The following is an 18,654-nucleotide window of genomic DNA, read 5'->3' as shown; positions in this document are numbered from 1 at the left end:
GGGCTCTGAGCGGTCAGCCTAAATTGGATGCCTAAGTGACTGAGCCACCCAAGCGCCCGCCATCTTGATTTTAAAATCACTGGATCAAGGTGTGCCGGGAAGGCTCAGTTGGTTAAGCATGCAACTCTTGATAACCGCTCAGGTCATGATCTCATGGTTTGTGAGTTTAAGCCCCACATCGGGCTCCATGCTGACAGCACAGAAGCTGCTCGGGATTCTCTCTCTGCTTCTCCCCTGCTCAGCCTCTCTTCCTCCCAAAATAAAGAAATAAACGTTAAAAATCAAATAAAATCACTGGATCATTGTGCATAAACTCTACTCAATTTTTAAAATTTTTTAAATAAAAAGAGACAAAATCGTTGGTTCTTCCATATTTGGGACAAATTCAGACTTTGGAAGAGACATGTATGAGAATTTTTTAAAAAATCAGTAAGTAGCTTGAAGAGTCTTGTCCTTCAACCCAAAGGAAGGAGGAAGCTTACTGAGAGACAAAATACAAGTACTGTCTCTGGATTTCATGAACCTGGAATTCACTCTCCTGTTTCCTGTCTTGTTTGGCTTATCGCTGTGTTAATTATTTGAGCTTGGTCTCTAAGGCATGTGTGCAGAGGGCTCAATTTTTTTAATTGAACAAATAAATTATTCATCTTCGCTTATGTCCTGTTCTGAGTGTTTCAGTGGAGGTAGATGAAAGTTAATTTATATAACAGATCTCACTGCCAAATCAGTAGTCTTTACATGTTCCTGCCTTCCTGCTGAAACTGCAAGTCCAGACTCGATGTTCGCTCTTGTTTTGCGCATTTAAATTCTTCTATTTTGAAAGGATACACACACATATATATGTATAGATAGATAGATAGATAGATAGATGATAGATAGATAAATAGATAGATAGATAGATAGATATAATGGATGGATAGATAGATACAGATAGATAGATATGATGGATGGATGGATGGATGGGTGGATGGATGGAAAGATTAGATAGATAGATAGGTAGACAGAAAGACAGACTGACGACAGACAGATAGATAGACAGATATAATGGATGGATAGATAGATACAGATAGATAGATATGATGGATGGATGGATGGATGGATGGATGGATGGATGGAAAGATTAGATAGATAGATAGACGGGCAGATATGATGTACGGGTGGATGGGCGAGTGGGTGGGTGGATGGAAAGAAAGAAAGAATGAAAGAAAGAAAGAGAGAGAGAGGAAGGAAGGAAGGAAGGAAGGAAGGAAGGAAGGAAGGAAGAAATGATGGGTGGATGGATGGATGGATGGATAGATGGATGGGCAGACAGATAGATAAGATAGATATGATGGGTGGATGATAGATGAATGGAATGATAGATAGATTATAGATAGATACAAATAGATATGATGGGTGGATGGATGGATGAATAAATAGACAGATATGATGGATGGATGGATGGATAGACAGATAAGATAGATATAATGTAGGGGTGGATAGATGGATAGAATGATAGTTGATAGATAGATAGATAGATAGATAGATAGATAGATAGATAGATAGACAGACAGACTTGGCCCATCAAATTCCAGATGGTTTTTAGGCATGCACAGCCCCCACCCACATACTAAAGAGACAAGAAGCCCTCTTCTGTTGAGAATAAACCATGAAAGTTTATCATCCAAAGTGGCACAGCACCAGATAAAAATTTTAAAAAAGGTTCTGTTGCTCACAGCGAAGCTGAAAAAATATTTTGACATCCTGAAAGCTGGTTCCTGTTAGTGTATCTCTCTTCCTGCTAAAGAAAAAGCCGGGGGAGAAAAGGAAAGTAAGAAAAGCAAGGCTGTCTTAAAACCCACCCTTGACTTAGAAACAAAACATCTTCTGGGAGCATTATTCATCTTTCGACCATCACATGATGTTGCGGATTCATCATGTCGGACCGTTTTCTCTTATTTTTAGGAAAGGACATCATTGAACCGGTGCCTTTGGGGGCCATGTCTAGAGTTGGGTGTGTTTTGCTCTGTGTGTGCATCCAGAAAATAGCAGCTTGGGTCTAGATGGCCACAGGCTCTGGGTGTGAGGGAGCAGAACACCAAGAGCCGAGGCAGCTCGGACATCAGGACTCACCTTGACCCAGAGCAGGGGCAAGGAACAGGTGTATCTGCTCTGTGTTGGGTCGAAGCCGCCCAGGAATGAAGCAGAGGCAAAACCACGTCCTTGATGGAGTCCCTGAAGGAAGAACTCAAGCTCAGGGGTCCGTGCTGGCCCAACGGGGGCACTCACACCACAACCACTGGCCCAAGGATTGGGGCTGCACCTTCTGGAAGCTCTTGGTGCTTCTTCCAAGGGACCGCCATCTTGTGGAGGTAAAGGTGAGACGCCCAGGCGTGTAAGATACGGCAGCATGAAGGGGAGAAGAAGATCCAGACACAGGAAGCTGAGGTTCATGGGAAGTGTGACACCCCAAGGTTCACCCATTCTCCAGTGGGTGAAGACCATCATGACATTCGAAACCCAGGTCATGTGACCCTGGGTCACCTCCACCACACCCCATTCGTGGCTCCCAGAGACGGGATTTGCCGTCCCGTCTACATGAGTGCCCACCAGGTAGTGAGCGAGACCTTCCGGGGCCCACCAAGGGGTTCTCTCCTCTGGTTGTCAAGGTGCTGAACCTCTTCCCCCCAGGGGACTGGCTGGTCCCTCCTCTCCACCCCTCTGACCTTCCATATTACCTTTCTTGAGGTACGTGTCTACTGCCCATGTGTATGCCCATATACCTGTACCTGAGTACCCTTCCATTTCCCCCTGCCCTGCACTATACCCGTGTCTACCTATCTATTCCTTACTGACAGGTGCATGCCCGTACCTATACTTTTACCTATAGCCGTTTCTATATACCTACATCCACATGCCTTCACCTATGTTGTGTGTATATACCCATATGTACACGTTTACCCACGTGCATTTCTATACACATCTACCTCTACACCTACATCAATGCTAGACTTATAGCTATAGCTGCATAGTTATATCTGTACTTATATGTATATGTATTTTATCTACATTTGTGTACTTTGACTTCTACACCTTTACCTATAGTATGTATTTATAGTTCTGTACTTATGTTTATACTATACCTGTATCTATGCCTATACTTCTACCTCTACACTGATGCTACAGCTGTATCACAAGAATGTTTCTAGTTGTACCTATACCTCTACAGTGCACACCTCCACTGGATGTAGAGCTATAGCTGTATTCTTCTGCCCCAATCTCTCTCTGTCTCTATCTCTATCCCTTTACATATATGTCTCTCTCTGAACCTCTACCTCCGTGTCTGCATCTCTATATACCTCTATCTCTCTATCTTATGCACTTCAAACACTGTTTCCACAAGTGAGCATAGTGCCTACCTCAGCCCAGACACGGAGCAGGATGTCAGTAACCATGGGCTATTAGACATGGAAACGTCTTCATATTTTTCCAAAAGAAGGAAGGAAGGAGGAACTCGGTGGTGAGGAGATAAGCAGCTGAAAGGGGCCCCCTGGAGTCAAGGCTTCTGTTCATCGACGGCAGTGTGGCCTCATGAGGAGTCTGGATCCCAGGATAGAGGTGCCATCCATCTTTCAATGGAGTCACGGGATGCACCCCATTACTGATTGTCTCATTGTCTTGTACCCCCAGACGGTGAGCTCCTTAAGAGAGAAGATGCCTGATGTTTGTTTGTCTTTGCAGATTTGTGCTGGGTAGGCATTCGATACACGTGCGCTGAGCTGAATCAGTGGAGACATTATTCCAGTCCTAAAGTGAAGAGTGCAGTCAACGAGGCCAGCAAACCCCGCCGTGCATTCGTGCGGTTGTTTGATTAATGCTCACCATGCCGAGGACACGCAGGCTCCAAGGAGGCGGGGAACTCATCTCCCTTGCGTCTCTCTTTTATGCCAATACCTAGTACCGGGCCTGGCACCCCCAAGGGGCTCTGGGAACCTAAGTGAAGGATGCACAGAGTGGTATAATTTCAGCTCCATGGCTGAGGAAGCAGAATAAGGATTTCCCTCCATCAAGGAAGCATCTGTGAAGACCCAATGATACTTGCCCCAGAGGAGGCAAGTGGGTAACCCTGTCCTAATTTTTGTAAGGAAGTCTTGAGTGTCTCCAACCGTTGGAAGAATTCAGGACTGGAGCAGAAATGGGGGCTCCCCAAAATGGAAGCCCAGTCTCCAAACTCAAGGGCTTTGAACTTCGGGACCGTGTGTCTGGAGAGCCCCCTGACCATTTGTTAAACAGCTCAAGTGGACCGTTGACGTGGCCAACATTGAACTTCTCGTGTCCTGTGCCTTCCGTTCGCTCCCAGCTCGAAAGGATGAGGTTAAAGGTTTACGTTTCCAGGTGGCCGATGGTTTTCACAATTGCACCGGGAGGTTGTTGGCCAGGGGGAGAGGCAGTCAGCTCTCTGAAATGGTCCTTTGTGTAAGTATTTGATAAGCACTCATTTTCTTGGGTTTTACCCCGGTGCATCTTGGTCCCTTGCCTGAAACTGCAGATTTTAATACTAACTCTATAGCTACAGCGACCATTGAAATGAGACCCTGGATGCAGACAGCCTGGCACGTGGAAAAGCATTCAGTGAGTGCAAGTGGTCTTTCTCGTTTCCTGCCATTGAAACGTTTTTATTTTACTCCTCACCGAGCTTTGGGTCCACAGTCTTCCCTTCTTTGGTAATACTGAATTTCAAGTGACTTCTGTCTCAACCAAGGAAGACAGCTGACCTTATTCAACGGGACAGCTTGGAGACCTTGGACGGAAGCCCCAGATGTGCCTGGGCCCCCTGCCATTTACCGAGTCTTATTTATTTCCTGGGGTCTTCGCCGTCCCTGGGACTCGGTGGGGGTGTCTGTTGGTAGTAGTTTGTTTTCTGAGATGTTCACTGAGGTTGACTCGGTAACATTTCCCGTGTGCTCTCACTTAAGAGACTGTTGTGTGGTGTGCGTCGTATCCCAAATTTTGTCTTCTCCCAATTGGATGTTTAAAGTAACAGAACGAAATCTTTCCATTTGCAACAACGTGGATCGAACTAGAGGGTATTGTGCTAAGCAAAATAAGTCAGGCGGAGAAAGACAGATGTCACGTGAACTTCACTCATATGTGGGATTTAAGAAACACAACACAGGGGTGAACACAGGGGAAGGGAAGGAAAAAGAAGATAAAAACAGACAGGGAGGTAAACCATAAGACACTCTTAAATACAGAGAGCAAACTGAGGGTTGACGGGGGTGGGGAGTGGGCTAAATGGGTGATGGGCATTGAGGGGGACACTTGCTGGGATGAGCACTGGGTGTTGTATGTAAGTGATGAGTCACTGGGTTCTACTCCTGAAGCCAAGACTATACTGTATGTTAACTTGAATTTAAATAAATTAATTGAAAAAAATAAAGTAGACTTGATCATGGTTTGGATCCACGGTTTCGCACATTGTCCATATTTGGTTTTTAAGGCATCGACGGAAGAGTGAACTGGGAGGCTCTTGTTCCTCAAGGTTAGAATCAGAAACCGGTGTTAATCTTCTGCCTACCAACAAATGAAGCACGTATCTCGCTCGGAAAAGCTTAGTGTACAAAACCCCATTGAAATTCCAATATGGCAGCTTCGTTTTTACGGGTGTTTCTGACATGATTCTCCACACATTCAGAGCAGCCCTTTATCATCCCAAGTACTTGGAGAAAGTAGAGCCTTTGCAGGATTTATAGGAACTAGGAGAGAAATTTAAAATGATCTGACTTAGTAGATTCTTTAAAAAAATAATAAAAAAGCAACTAGAATGAAACATTATTTGAAAAGCTAATTATAACTCATTTTATTCCACCGACTAAATCAGGTCCCCGTTGGTCTGGTATTGATACTCCAATAGCATATTATAATACTTTTGAATGCAAATAATAATTCAGCTCTTGAAACCCTTGTGATACAAAGCTTGGCATAGAATAAGTCCCAACAGTGTGAAATTTGTGTATGTGATCTGTGCGTGTCTCGTCCTTCAAACAGGAAGATTGCATATTTACCTCTTCTATTTTTTTTAATAGAATAAGGAATTCTTGCAGAAGACGTGTAATATTTCAGATGTCTTAAATTCCTCCCATTCCTAAAATGGTGGCATCTTTCTCTGCATTATTCGTTTTGTTTTTCATTGCTCTTGTCCATTTTTCTGCCTCCATTAGCTGTCTTTTTGTCATATTTAATTTACGTGGCTGTTGAGGAATCTTCGTCTCATTAGGATTTATCCCTTTGAACCCCCACTGCTCTTGCACTGAATCCTTCAACCACGTCAACTTCCAGCTGCATCTGCCGTGGTCGGGATGGGACTGTTTGGACCCAATTCTGGAGCCGCGTTCCGCCTTTGTGTCCCCTTGCGAGTCGGCCCCTGACTGTGCCTTAGATCGGGTCTTGTCCCCCAGGACTGTGTGCTTTCTGTTTGGGACTCCGACACCTTCCACTTGAAGTAGACTTCCTGTCTTGTTTGTAAGAGCAGAGAATGTGGTCCACGTGGACGTGGGAGCTCAGCTTGGCCTCTGCGTAAATATTTGGCTAGAATCGACACTAGAGGCGGGTGTCTGGTTTTCTACTTCATTGTTACGTGAATGGAATTACCTTCTTTTTGTGCCTCTGCCCCCATTAGACATGTAAGAGCAGAAATCCAGCCAGCGTGGCGCCATTTTGGTTTGGGTGTCACGCCCTTCCCGCTACTGTTGGACGAGGCTGCCTCCCTGGGTCAAGAGCGTGGATAAAGTCAACAACCAGGGAGGTTAAACAGTGACCATTGTTTTGGTTTTTTTTTAAATGTTTTATTTATTTCTAGGAGAGAGAGAGAGAGACAGCGTGAGCAGGGGAGGGCCAGGGAGAGGGAGTCACAGACTGAAACAGGCTCCAGGCTCCGAGCTGGCAGTCAGCACAGAGCCCGACGCGGGGCTCGAACCCACGAACCGCGAGATCATGACCCAAGCGAAAGTCGGACGCTTAACCGACCAAACCACCCAGGCGCCCCAAACAGTGACCATTGTTGATTGGACCGTAAGACCCAGCTGCTAGGAAAGACTGGAAATTCAGGCAGAATGTCCTGCTATTTGCCATCAACAACAACAGTCAACGGTTGGTGGGTCATCTCCCCAATAATGATAGTTATGGGACCCTCATAGGGGAGCCGTGGGCAGATTTCTGTGCCGGATCAGGTCGGAGGATCTATGGGCGGTGGGCAAGCTCCAGGAGGTGCCCCCGTGATCCCTACCCAGTAACATTCACAGCCTTGTGTCGTCTGGTCCCCATGACTATGGGAGGGACGCTCTGCCTGTCTTCTAAGCAACGTGGTGTGTCACGTCCGTGACTTTGCTCCACGAGCAGGTACCTTCCATCTCGCAGGCAGACTCTCCGGGCGGCTGGCCCTAACGGAAGCACGGGAAGGTGACCTCCGTCCGGCTGACAGGCACAGAGGACCCGAGGCTCCCCGTCCACGGCGAGTGCTGCCCACCCATGTGCGGGCGTGGAACATGACATCTTCCCAAGCGAGGAGAGCCTTCACCTGAGTGTCTGACCCACCACACAGGCTCCTCCCACGATTTGTCACAGGGACTGTCCCAGACCCCTGAGTGGGAGGCAGATGCTCAGATCCATCACACACTCATGTCCTGTGTGTCAATCTGTTTTTCTACAACGGGTCTGGTGCGCTCGAGTCTCTTTCTGGATTTCGCCTCTCTGTTTCCCCAACAGACACCCCGGGGGATGTGGATGTGGGGCTGGCGTCCCACCCCAGGCTGTGATCACGCAGAATTGTGCCTGAGCTTGAACCTGTCCCCAGAACCCCGCTCGCCTCTGCGGCCGGGAAGACACACATTTCTGGTGAGCAGGAAAATTGAATTTGGCAGGTCATTAACACTCACGGTTGGGTTTTTTGTTTTGTTTTGTGTTTGCTGTTGCTTTTTTTTTCTTTTGGTTTAAAATTTGTGCAGCAGAGGTGGGATATTTTGCAAGCGGAAAATCACTGTAGGCACACACACGGAGTGCGTCCACTGTGGGTGTGAAGGGACTCATCCAAGCGTGAGCTCAGCACACCTGAGTCCGGACGGAGGGCTCCATACACGAAGTCGGGAGCCAGGAAACCACTGTCTACATTGGCTGCAGCGAAATGAGGCCTGGGAATGGACAGCTGTCGGCATTGCCTGGGGTCCAGGTGCAAACAAGCTCGCTCTCACAGAGTGGGAGATGCTCCTTCCTTGATTCCTGAAGCCACCATGCGATGTACCAAGCGCTCAGTACCCCGCAGTGCCTGTCCCCTCCCCCTGCATTCCCACAAGATGTGAGCAAGTCCTGGGGCGCCTGGGTGGCTCAGTCAGTTGACCGTCCGACTTCAGCTCAGGTCATGATCTTGCGGTTAGTGGGTTCAAGCCCCGCGTGGGGCTCTGTGCTGACAGCTCAGAGCCTGGAGCTGCTTCAGATTCTGTGTCTCCCTCTCTCTCTGACCCTCCCCTGCTCACGCTGTCTCTCTCTCTGTCTCTCAGAAATAAATAAAACAATAAAAAAATTTAAAAAACAAAGATGTGAGCAAGTCCCACTTAACCGAGCTCAGAGCCCCCGGCCTGCTCCCCTCCCGCCCAAAACTCACCCCATGGAAGCGTTTTTCTCCCAAACACCAGGAACCTCCCCTCTCCTGTCGTGTGGGTGAGATGCGTGTATTAGCTCAACGGGGCCACGCGGTGTGCAGACATCATGAAATATGTGACTCTGGGTGTTGTGGCTCAGAGGGTGTTTCTGGATGGGTGGAGCATGGGGACGGGTGGGGTCAGTGAAGCAGACGGGCTTGCCCCATGTGGGTGGGCCTAGTCTAATCAGGTGATGGTCTGCACAGGAAAAATGAAAAACTAAGAAGGGAAACTTATCTTTCTAGGTGACTGTTGGAGCTGGGAAATCTGTCTTCTTGTTCTGCTCTGAACCAGCACATACACACTGACTCTGCTGGGCCTCAGCTTGCAGACCGTGGGTCTCCTCTGTCGCCATAACTGAATGGGCCAGTTTCTTTCTTTTTTTTTTTTAATGTTTTATTTATTTCTGAGAGAGAGAGAGAGACAGCGTGAGCAGGGGAGGGTCAGAGAGAGAGGGAGACACAGACTCTGAAACAGGCTCCAGGCCCTGAGCTGGCAGTCAGCACAGAGCCCGACGAGGGGCTCGAACCCACGAACCGTGAGATCGTGACCTGAGCCGAAGTCGGATGCTTAACCGACAGACCCACCCAGGCGCCCCTGAATGGCCCAGTTTCTTATAACACATGCCTATCTATCCATCCATTTATCTATCGTTGTATGTATTTATCCATTTATCTATCTTTTTATCTGTCCGTCCATCATCTATCACTTACCCATCAATCAATCTTTATATATCTCTCTATCATCTATGCATCCACCATCCATCTATCCATCCATCTATGCATCTATCAATTATTTATCTATCCATTTATCTATTTTTGTATCTATCTGTCCACCATCTATCTACCTATCAATCCATCATTATCTATCTCTCTCTGTCTCTCTATCTATCCATTTATCTATCAATCATTTATCTATCCATGTATCTATTTTTATATCTATATTATCCATCCATTGTATCTATCAATCATTAGGTATCAATGTATCATTGATTTGTCTACCTATCTATGTATATATCTATACATCCATCCATCCATCTATCCATCTGTCCATTTATATCTTTTGTTTATCTATCTATCTATCTATCTATCTATCTATCTATCTATCTACCTACCTATCTATCTATCTACCTACCTACCTATCCATCAATCCATCCATCCAACCATCCAACTATCCATCCATCATTTCTATTTATCTATGTGTCTATGTATCTATCTATGCATTCACCCACCTACCCATCCATTCATCCATCCACTATTATCTATTTAGCCATCCATCCATCCATTCATCCATCCTTCCCTCTATCCATCCATCATATCTATCTATCTATCTATCTATCTATCTATCTATCATCTATCTACCTATCTATCTATCATCTATCTATCCATCTATCATCTATCCATCCATCCCTCTCTCCCTACACCCATTCATCATATCTATGTATCTATCTATCCATCATTTATGCCTCCATCTATCTCTCCATCTTATTGGGTCTGTTTCCCTGCAGACCCTGACCCCATCATCTGTGCTGCCCCCCAAACCTTTCCTGTTCAATACGCATCTCAAAGAAAGGTTTGGAAACAACATCTGTCAAATAAAACTTTATTTCACCGCGATTCCTCCTCATCTGGAGCCTGAAACTGCCTTTAGCATCCCAGCACAATACCAATCACGTCCCTTGGCCCACCACCTAATTTCTGTGACCCCCCCACCCCAACTCTGCACATGAAACCTGTGTTATTCTGTCAGCATGCTCTCTGCAAGGTGGTGGCTCCTCCCTCTGGCATCAGACATGACTCCCTTCTTCCGTGCTTCTCAGGCTGACTGAGGGTCCCTGGATGTGCAGACTGCTGGATCCAAAAACATTATTACCCCGTCCAGAAAAAAACAAAACAAAAAGGGAAACACGTTTTCAACTATTTCAGGAAACTCTGCTTCCCCATTGTGGGTGTTGGCACACTTTTCTTTAAAAACACCAGAGAGTAAATCTTCCGGACGTTCAATAGCTGTAACTGCAAGGAAGAGAATGAGGAAGGTAAGAAGAGTCAGATTCAGCAACACGCTGAAGGCCCAGCTCTTCGCGCTGAGCCTCTGAGTGGCGTTCATGCCTTTCCAGGTTTCCTGTTCCAGGCACCTGTCTGAAAGCCCCACGGTCGCCCCGTTCTGTCAGCCACGGAGCTGTGGCCCCCATCATGGCCCCTAAAACGTCATTTTGGATCTCAGATGAGCAATAGCTGGTAAAAAGCATCCATGCTGGAAGCGAGGTGCATGTTTATGAGTCGGAGTTTTTAATTATTTACTACGGCCCTTAATTAGAACTGAGGAATGATCCTCCTGAAGCATTCAGATGCGTGTGGCTTGAAGTCAGGGAAACCAGAAGTCAAAGAGGAATCGTGTCTTTCTGGCGGGATGGCTTGGGGGGGGGGCGGGGAAGCCACAGATATTTTCATTTCCTTCCTCCCCGAGGCCGGCCACGTGGAGCACCGTGTAAATACGGGCTTGCAGGTGCATTTAGGAGAATGAAGGATGCATTTGAATCATTTTACTGCCTAGGAAAGTACCAGGAAATAGATGCATATTTTCTCAGGGTTTTTTATTCCCCTGCTTTCGAGCTGAGCTCCTAACAGTGTATTCAGACCCCGGACCGCGGTGATGATGCATTTATCATCATTTTGCTCACGTAAAAAGCTCCTTGTTGCTTCCTGGTTTCTGGGATTCCACCATCACCGGCGAATGGCCGTCCGCAAATGGGTTTATATATTATCTTTCATGTGCCTCCCCGACCGCCTGGGATCACCATTCATTAATTATGCAACATGGTCATGGGGCCTTGCGGAGAACATCCATAAAAATCGGCCAATGTGGGGGGTGCCTGGGGGACTCGGTCAGTTAAGTGGCCGACTATGACTCAGGTAACGATCTTGTGGTTTGTGGGTTTGAAGCCCGTGTCGGGCTGTGTGCTGACAGCTCAGAGCCTGGAGCTGCTTCGGATTCTATGTCTCCCTCTCTCTCTGCTCCTCCCCCCCCCCGCCATAAAAAAGGGCCGATGGCGACGATCAAGCACGGACGTCTGTATTCACCATATTTCCCTCTTCCACACATTGAAACGCAACCCCGAAGCCGTGTTCCTAACTAATGCCCTGACTTCATTTCCAGCGTAAGTTTTTTTATTTTAATTTTTAAATGTTTTATTGATTTTCGAGACAGAGACAGAGCATGGAGGGGGAGGGTCAGAGAAAGGAGACACAGAATCTGAAACAGGTTCCAGGCTCCGAGCTGTCAGCACAGAGCCCGACGCTGAGTTTGAACCCACGAACCGTGAGATCATGACCTGAGCCGAAGTCGGACGCTTAACCGACTGAGCCCCCCAGGCGCCCGTCCAACGTAACTTTTAACACCAGCTCAGAAGAGTCGACTCAAAATGTTATCAAGCGTAAATGCATCAGGCGTGAAACACCCGTCGGGGAAAAAAAAAATATTTTGGAATCAAAATAGTACTTTTCCACCCAAAGTTTATCCAAATGCATTTATTTTTAGCTGGGAGATTTTTGGTGGCCAAAAAATTTTTTTTTTTCTTTTTGGAAGCAATCCCATGCCTGCCCGTACTTGATAAGACATTCAGGTGTTTGCAAAATATTTCCATCCCTCTGGCGACGGGGAAGCTGGCAGCTGTGGAAGCACGATGTTTTGCACGCACACGTCTCCTCGGCGGAAAGCTGCCTGGAAGGCGCCTGCAGCTTGAGCGGCTTCCTTCTCCTGGGGGGGAGGAGGGGGTCTCCCTGACACCTGGCCAGGGGGGTCCCGTGCAGAGCTCTCCGGGGTCCCCTGTGCTCCCCGGGACACGCCGCCCCCTAGTTCGGCTCTTGCAGGTATGTCCCTGTTTGAACAGAGGTTCGTGACCTTCTTTCCCGTCAAGTCCTTGCATAACGATGAGGCTGATTCGATGCTGGAGATGCTGCGATTCTAGAACAAGCTTCCCAGATTCCAGAGATCTGGGGTCGTTTTCCCAGTCAGAGCCTCGTCTCTATGTCTGGGGCTGGGTTCTCTTTCTTTCTCACCCTTACTTCCCCCTCTCTGTTCCATCTTTCTTTCTTTTTTCTTTCTTCCTTCCTTCCTTTCTTTCTTTCTTTCTTTCTTTCTTTCTTTCTTCCTTCCTTCCTTCCTTCCTTCCTTCCTTTTTTTTCCTTTCTTTCTTTCTTTCTTTCTTTCCTTCTTTTTCTCTCTCTCTCTCCCCTCCATCCCTCCTCTCTTCCTTCCCCTCCTCCCTTCCTTCCCTTAGAAGCCTGGAAACTTAATCTTTGCAAACAGAGGCTCCCGGCCTCTATGAACATGGCAGTGACTCTGTAGCCTCATCTGCAAACCCAGAGTCTGCCGTCTGCCCCACTCGAGCACATGCACCGTGGCAGAAATGCCGTGAGGCTACCCCGGAGCCCACGCCCATTCCGTTTGGTGGACAAGTCATGGGGGTGCCGTCTGTCCTGTGCACAGACGCCTGGGGTGATCAGAAGCTTTCTTGAACTCCTTGTGATACTTGAGGGGACAGGACAAAGCACTCAGATTTTGTAAAATGCTCGTCTACACGTGCCGATGTGACGGGGGGACTGGCCTCTCTTTAGACACCCGTGCCTCATGGCAGATGGAATCCACCTCATTCATGGACACTGAGTGCATTTATCCAGACCCACCAAGCAAGCGTCAGTGCTACCCTCTCAGAGCCCATGTCATTAGCGTCTGGACTTGCTTGGACACCCATTGGGTTGGGTGAGAAGGAGCAGACGGTCACAGCTGTATTAGGAGACGGGACCCTCAGTGTCAGGAACATCCCTGGACGCCCGTCGGGTTGGGTGAGAAGGAGCAGACGGTCACAGCTGTATTAGGAGACGGGACCCTCAGTGTCAGGAACATCCCTGGACACCCGTCAGGTTGGGTGAGAAGGAGCAGACGGTCACAGCTGTATTAGGAGATGGGACCGTCAGCACGTGGACTGAAAGCCAGCGTGTCACTGTGTCCATACTTGTCATAACGTCCCAGAGAGGCTTCCTCCACACCTGTCACTGTGCGTTGGCTTCTGGATCCCACACACATTCCCCTCGTGATGCTGCTGTCCTTGGAGGAAAACGTGTCACTCGTCGTCCATCACCCGCATATTTGCTCAGCCAGACTAATAAGCTGATTATGTCAGAAAGTTCTGTCAAGGCAGAAATTACACTTAGTTATCAAGACCTAGGAGAAGCTGTGTGCGAGAGAAAGAGTGAAGGGTACTTTTTTTTTTTTAATTTGGGGACTCAGCGAGTCTATGAGATCATATAACAATTAATTCAGAGAAGAATTTGTGCCTCCACGCTCCTAAGAAACAAGGGTTGTGCATATTGGAAGGAATCACAGTTAAACATGTGAGTTGGGCGTTTTGGAAAGAGAGGGATATTTATTAAATATTTTACGTTATGTTTGTTCGATGAAACTTTTGTAAGTGAAAAAAAGGTGTATGTGTAGAATCTAGTCCTAAAAGCCTTGTTAGCATGGGGGTTGTAGATCATGGAATGTGCATGGTCCATAGAAACCAGCAGGTCAACTGGTATCACTAATGAGCCTTGAGCTCAGGCACCTTCCAGTGTGAATTGCCCGATTATCCCCTCTCTTTGAGTTAAGTATTTTCCAGACTATGTCGTGCAATTCCTTCTAATACAAATCACCCAGGAAGCTAATTGTAGTCCCAGTGAGAAGTAAAAATTAAAAAGGCTCTACGGACCAAAACAAATAAGAAACAGTGGACTACGAGAAGTGAGCTCTGCATTTTAGCCAAAAGTTCCCCTTTTTTAATTTATTTGCTGAGATGCCATGAAATCTTTATCCTGGGGGAAGAGAGATTGTGGTACCATTCTCTGCTCTCCTCAATAGGATGCCTTTTGGTTTTTTGGGTTTTGTTATCGTTTTTGTTTTTTTTTGGCTTGGGTCATATCTTAACACTTCAATGAGATTGGCTCCCAGAGAGTAAAACCATGAAAATCCTGAACTTGTTACCTGTTAGACTTATATTACCATTCATATAGTTGAGTGGATATTAATTGGGAAAAAATGGAATGGCTCTCCCAAGGAAGGTGAAATATTCGTACGCCCCGTGCTCTAAAGTGAAGTATAAGATGTGCACACGTATAGATGCACGAATCTTAAGTTGCAATGTGAACCGTCTTGTATGTTAAAATCCTGTGTCATCATTTCCCTGGAACTAACGGCTTTCTCTCATTCCTACGGGACAAGTCTTCTCTCCGTCTACAACAAAGTCTTTATGCTTTTCCAGAAGTCCCGCCTGTGCCGAACGTACTGAAGAACGGGAGGTGAGGTTGGCACTAAGCATTGTCACGCGTGGTGTTGGAAGTGGCGGACTTCCGGGAAAGAGTGGGTGTGCAGCACGGAGGCTGGGACGGAAACGTGTGCACGGGGATTACGTACGAGGGAAAGCGTGGCCCTGCCTTAGGTATTTATGACCATTGGGTTAAAAGCGGAATGAAAATAAGAGGTGGAGGGAGCTCTTTTAAATCCCTGTGCAGATCCTAGAAGTGAAGTGCAGGATAAACACCTTCCTATATGTTCTCATCGGAAGGAGATGCGGATGATACTGCAAGGAAAATCCCCAGTGATTATTTTCAAATCAGTTTTCCTTCTCCGGGCATCGCGACAATTTCGACCGTGGGGGGCAAAGTGCGATCCGTGGATGCTGTAACAAATGGTCACCAACTTTGTGGCTTCAGTCAAAAGTTTGAAATCAGTATCACAGGAGTACCATGCAGGGACTGGGGTGTGGACATCTTTGGGGACATTAGTCTGTTTGTCGTTAAGGAATCAGGACTTGGATGTCTTTGGGGACATTGTTCTGTCCACCACATGGGGCTCAGGACATGGACCTCTTTGGGGGCTATCAGTCTTCCTACGACATAAGGAAAGAACATTGGGTTAACAGTGAAGGGACACAGGACATCCAGACTCTCCGAAGTTGGACTAGGTGTTCCGGAAATTCAGAAGTGTGTCCTAGACTCCATGTGCTTAGGAAGTCCCCTAGCTCAACCACTCACTGGTCTTGTACGAGGTACAGACTGTGAGCCACAATGCTTTCAACTGCAAATGAGGACACTCCCTTGCCTAGAAAATGAGATTAATTGGCTACTCCAGTGAAGAGCCCTATGTGGGAAGCTGTGAAGTGTCCTGACCTAACAAAATAACAAAAACAAAATAACCGACAAGGTAAGAAAATACTTTGTGATGCTGCATCTTGCTCAAAGCCACACGGTGCTGAGGTGCATCACAACCTGCATCTTTGGAAGATCGTCCCACATTCTTTGCCTAAACTTACTGCTTTCTGGTAGAACCATTGCTCAGTCACTGTTTCTTCAATTGTTTCATGACATCTGTGCACTTCAACAAGGGCCAGCCATTTCCAACCTAGCTGGAAATTCAGGGACAGAAAAGTTGGATGCATTGTTGACTGGTTTCTTGAAGCAAAACCATTTTGCTCTGTCACTACGGCGAGTCACATACCTGAGTGTGTTTCATTGCCCTGTGTATGTTAATGGTAATCATGGCATGGGCAGACATGCGGCATTAATAAGAAAGGGTTGAGCCGAACATGACAAGGTTCCAGTATGGTTTTCCAAAACCAGATTTTGCTCTTAAGCACACACATAGCTCTGGATGATGGGAGGCAAACTTTGGGCATGCGTGGAATTACATCTGCCACAATGCCTTTTATAATAGGACCTTTGGCCAAACAAACAGAATTCCCAAGGCCCCAGATCATATAAGCAAGCCCAGCCCCATCCCACCTAGTACTGGCTCTACAGCTATGTTCATTTATTATACCAATTATTTCCAAATTAGATTTTTTTCCTTAAGGGGTTCAGTGACTACCTCATCTACTTTCCAATCACAAAGGTAAGTCTTCGATCTCACCTATTTCTGTAATAGGTGCAAACCTTATTACAAATACAAGATGGCGCAGGTTAGGGGGTGCATGCAGTCTGCAGTGGAATGCTCAGGCGTGTGCAGCAGGGGCAGGGCTGCAGGTCACCTGAGTCCAGAGGACAAGTTGAAACGTCCACTGGGCTCAGAGTGTGTAATTTGAATGCACTTTTCAGCCGAGCCTTTGCCTAGTGCGATTAGTTAAGGGCAGAGGAGCAGTAACTACTGAACAGATACATCTGTTTTCTGCAAATGGTGGATGGATGGGTGGATGGATGGATGCATGGATGGATGGGTGGGTGGATGGATGGATGGATGCATGTATGGATGGATGGACAGATGGATGGATGTGTGCACAGATGGATAGGTGGATGGGTGGTTACGTGGATAGATGAGTGAGTGGATAGGTGGATGGATGAGTGAGTGGATAGAGGGATGGATACGTGGATGGATGCATGGATGGATAGATAGTTGGATAAGTCTTGTGATATACAGTACCCAAAGTTCTCCTAAATTGATGTGGAATGGACTCCCTGTGGCTATCCTTAGTCTAGGTTTTTCTAGTGCCTTCTTCAGAGGGGAGATAACTCTAATACATTCTGAGCCCAAGTTCAAAAGCAGCTGGGGTGCAACTTGACCATGAGTGTCCAAGACTCACATCTTGATATTCAAATGATACATGCTCTTTATCCTCATTTCTACCCTTGTCTCTCTTCTCCCAGCTCCTCAAGATGCATTATTTCCCCAAGAAATAATGATGGCTTTGGGTTTGCCTTCAAACAGCAGCATGCATGCCTATCTTCTTAAAGAAGCAAGCTGTTTTTACCCATTTTTTTTCTGTTTCTGGGTTCACAGTGATTTTTACATATAGATCTCCAGGGAATCTGCTAAAAGGCAGATTCTGGCTCAGGAGGAGGTCTGGGTGGAGCCTGACATTCTGCAAGTGTAAGTAGATTCTGGGCAGTGCCGATGCCGCCCTGTGGAACATACACTGAGTTTCAGGGTTTTAAATACAGGTAGCTATTTGTGTCGCTCAAATGCATCACCGTGACCAGAAACAACCAAGAGTATTGACTCCCAACAGCCCCCGGGTGCAAGTTCATCACCTCCTTCTGAGTGCTTGTGTGCGGCGTGTCCCTGACCTGGATCAAGCCAGGGAAAATGGTTACAAATGGGGCTTAGTAAATAATGGAGGGGAAAGGAACTTTGATGAAATCCAAAAACAAATCACTGTTAAGTAATGTGTTGCCCAGACAGCAAACGGAGATACAAAGAGAATTTTGAAAATGTCATTAAATTTTAAAAATCGAGTCTTGCTAGGTTGATGGTTTCTAGAACTCGTTGTTGAAAGAGGCAGAGTCTGCGTGGGGTGCTCCCTGCGGAGCTCTGTGATGGATTTCCACAGCTGGATTCTGAACAGAGCAAAGTGCATTTGCCCAGAAGGTTCAGGGCTCAGCTTTAAAAAAGCAAAAGTCTGGAGGTGGTTATTCACCGACTTTAGTAGTTGATGCTGGAATTCTCCAGCGTCTAGGTGCAAACAAGCCACCCTTCACTGTTTTCCTTGCATCTGTCCACCCCAGTGGTGTGCAATAATTAATTTAACCCAGGATAATTCAGTATTTTAACTTATATAGCAAGCCCTGGTCAAAGATGCATTAATGATCTAGATTAGTTTAGATGATCTAGTTATAGTCTAAGAGCGAAGATGTTATAATATGAAGACGTCTTTTATTTTAGAAAAGAAAAAATAAAAAAACAAGAGATCTTCGAGGCATCGTGAAATGAGCGGCGTTTTGAATATAAAATATTGCAGACTTGTTCAAATGTTTGTCGACACGGGAGTATGAACAGACTTCCTGTGCTTTCCAGATTTCTGGAGTAGGATGTGCCCAGGACTTAGAACGTTACTCACTGACGAGACAGTGAGTATTGCAGCCTGTTGTTTCCGATTTCCTGAACCATCAGGAGAATAGAATCCCTCTCTTTAGTGTTATTTATGAACCATAAATTTTGAACCAATTACACGTGG

Source organism: Hyaena hyaena, unplaced genomic scaffold (genome assembly GCF_003009895.1).
Source record: "Hyaena hyaena isolate Hyena2069 unplaced genomic scaffold, ASM300989v1 scaffold_259, whole genome shotgun sequence".
Lineage (NCBI taxonomy): Eukaryota > Metazoa > Chordata > Mammalia > Carnivora > Hyaenidae > Hyaena > Hyaena hyaena.
This window is presented reverse-complemented; position numbering follows the sequence as displayed.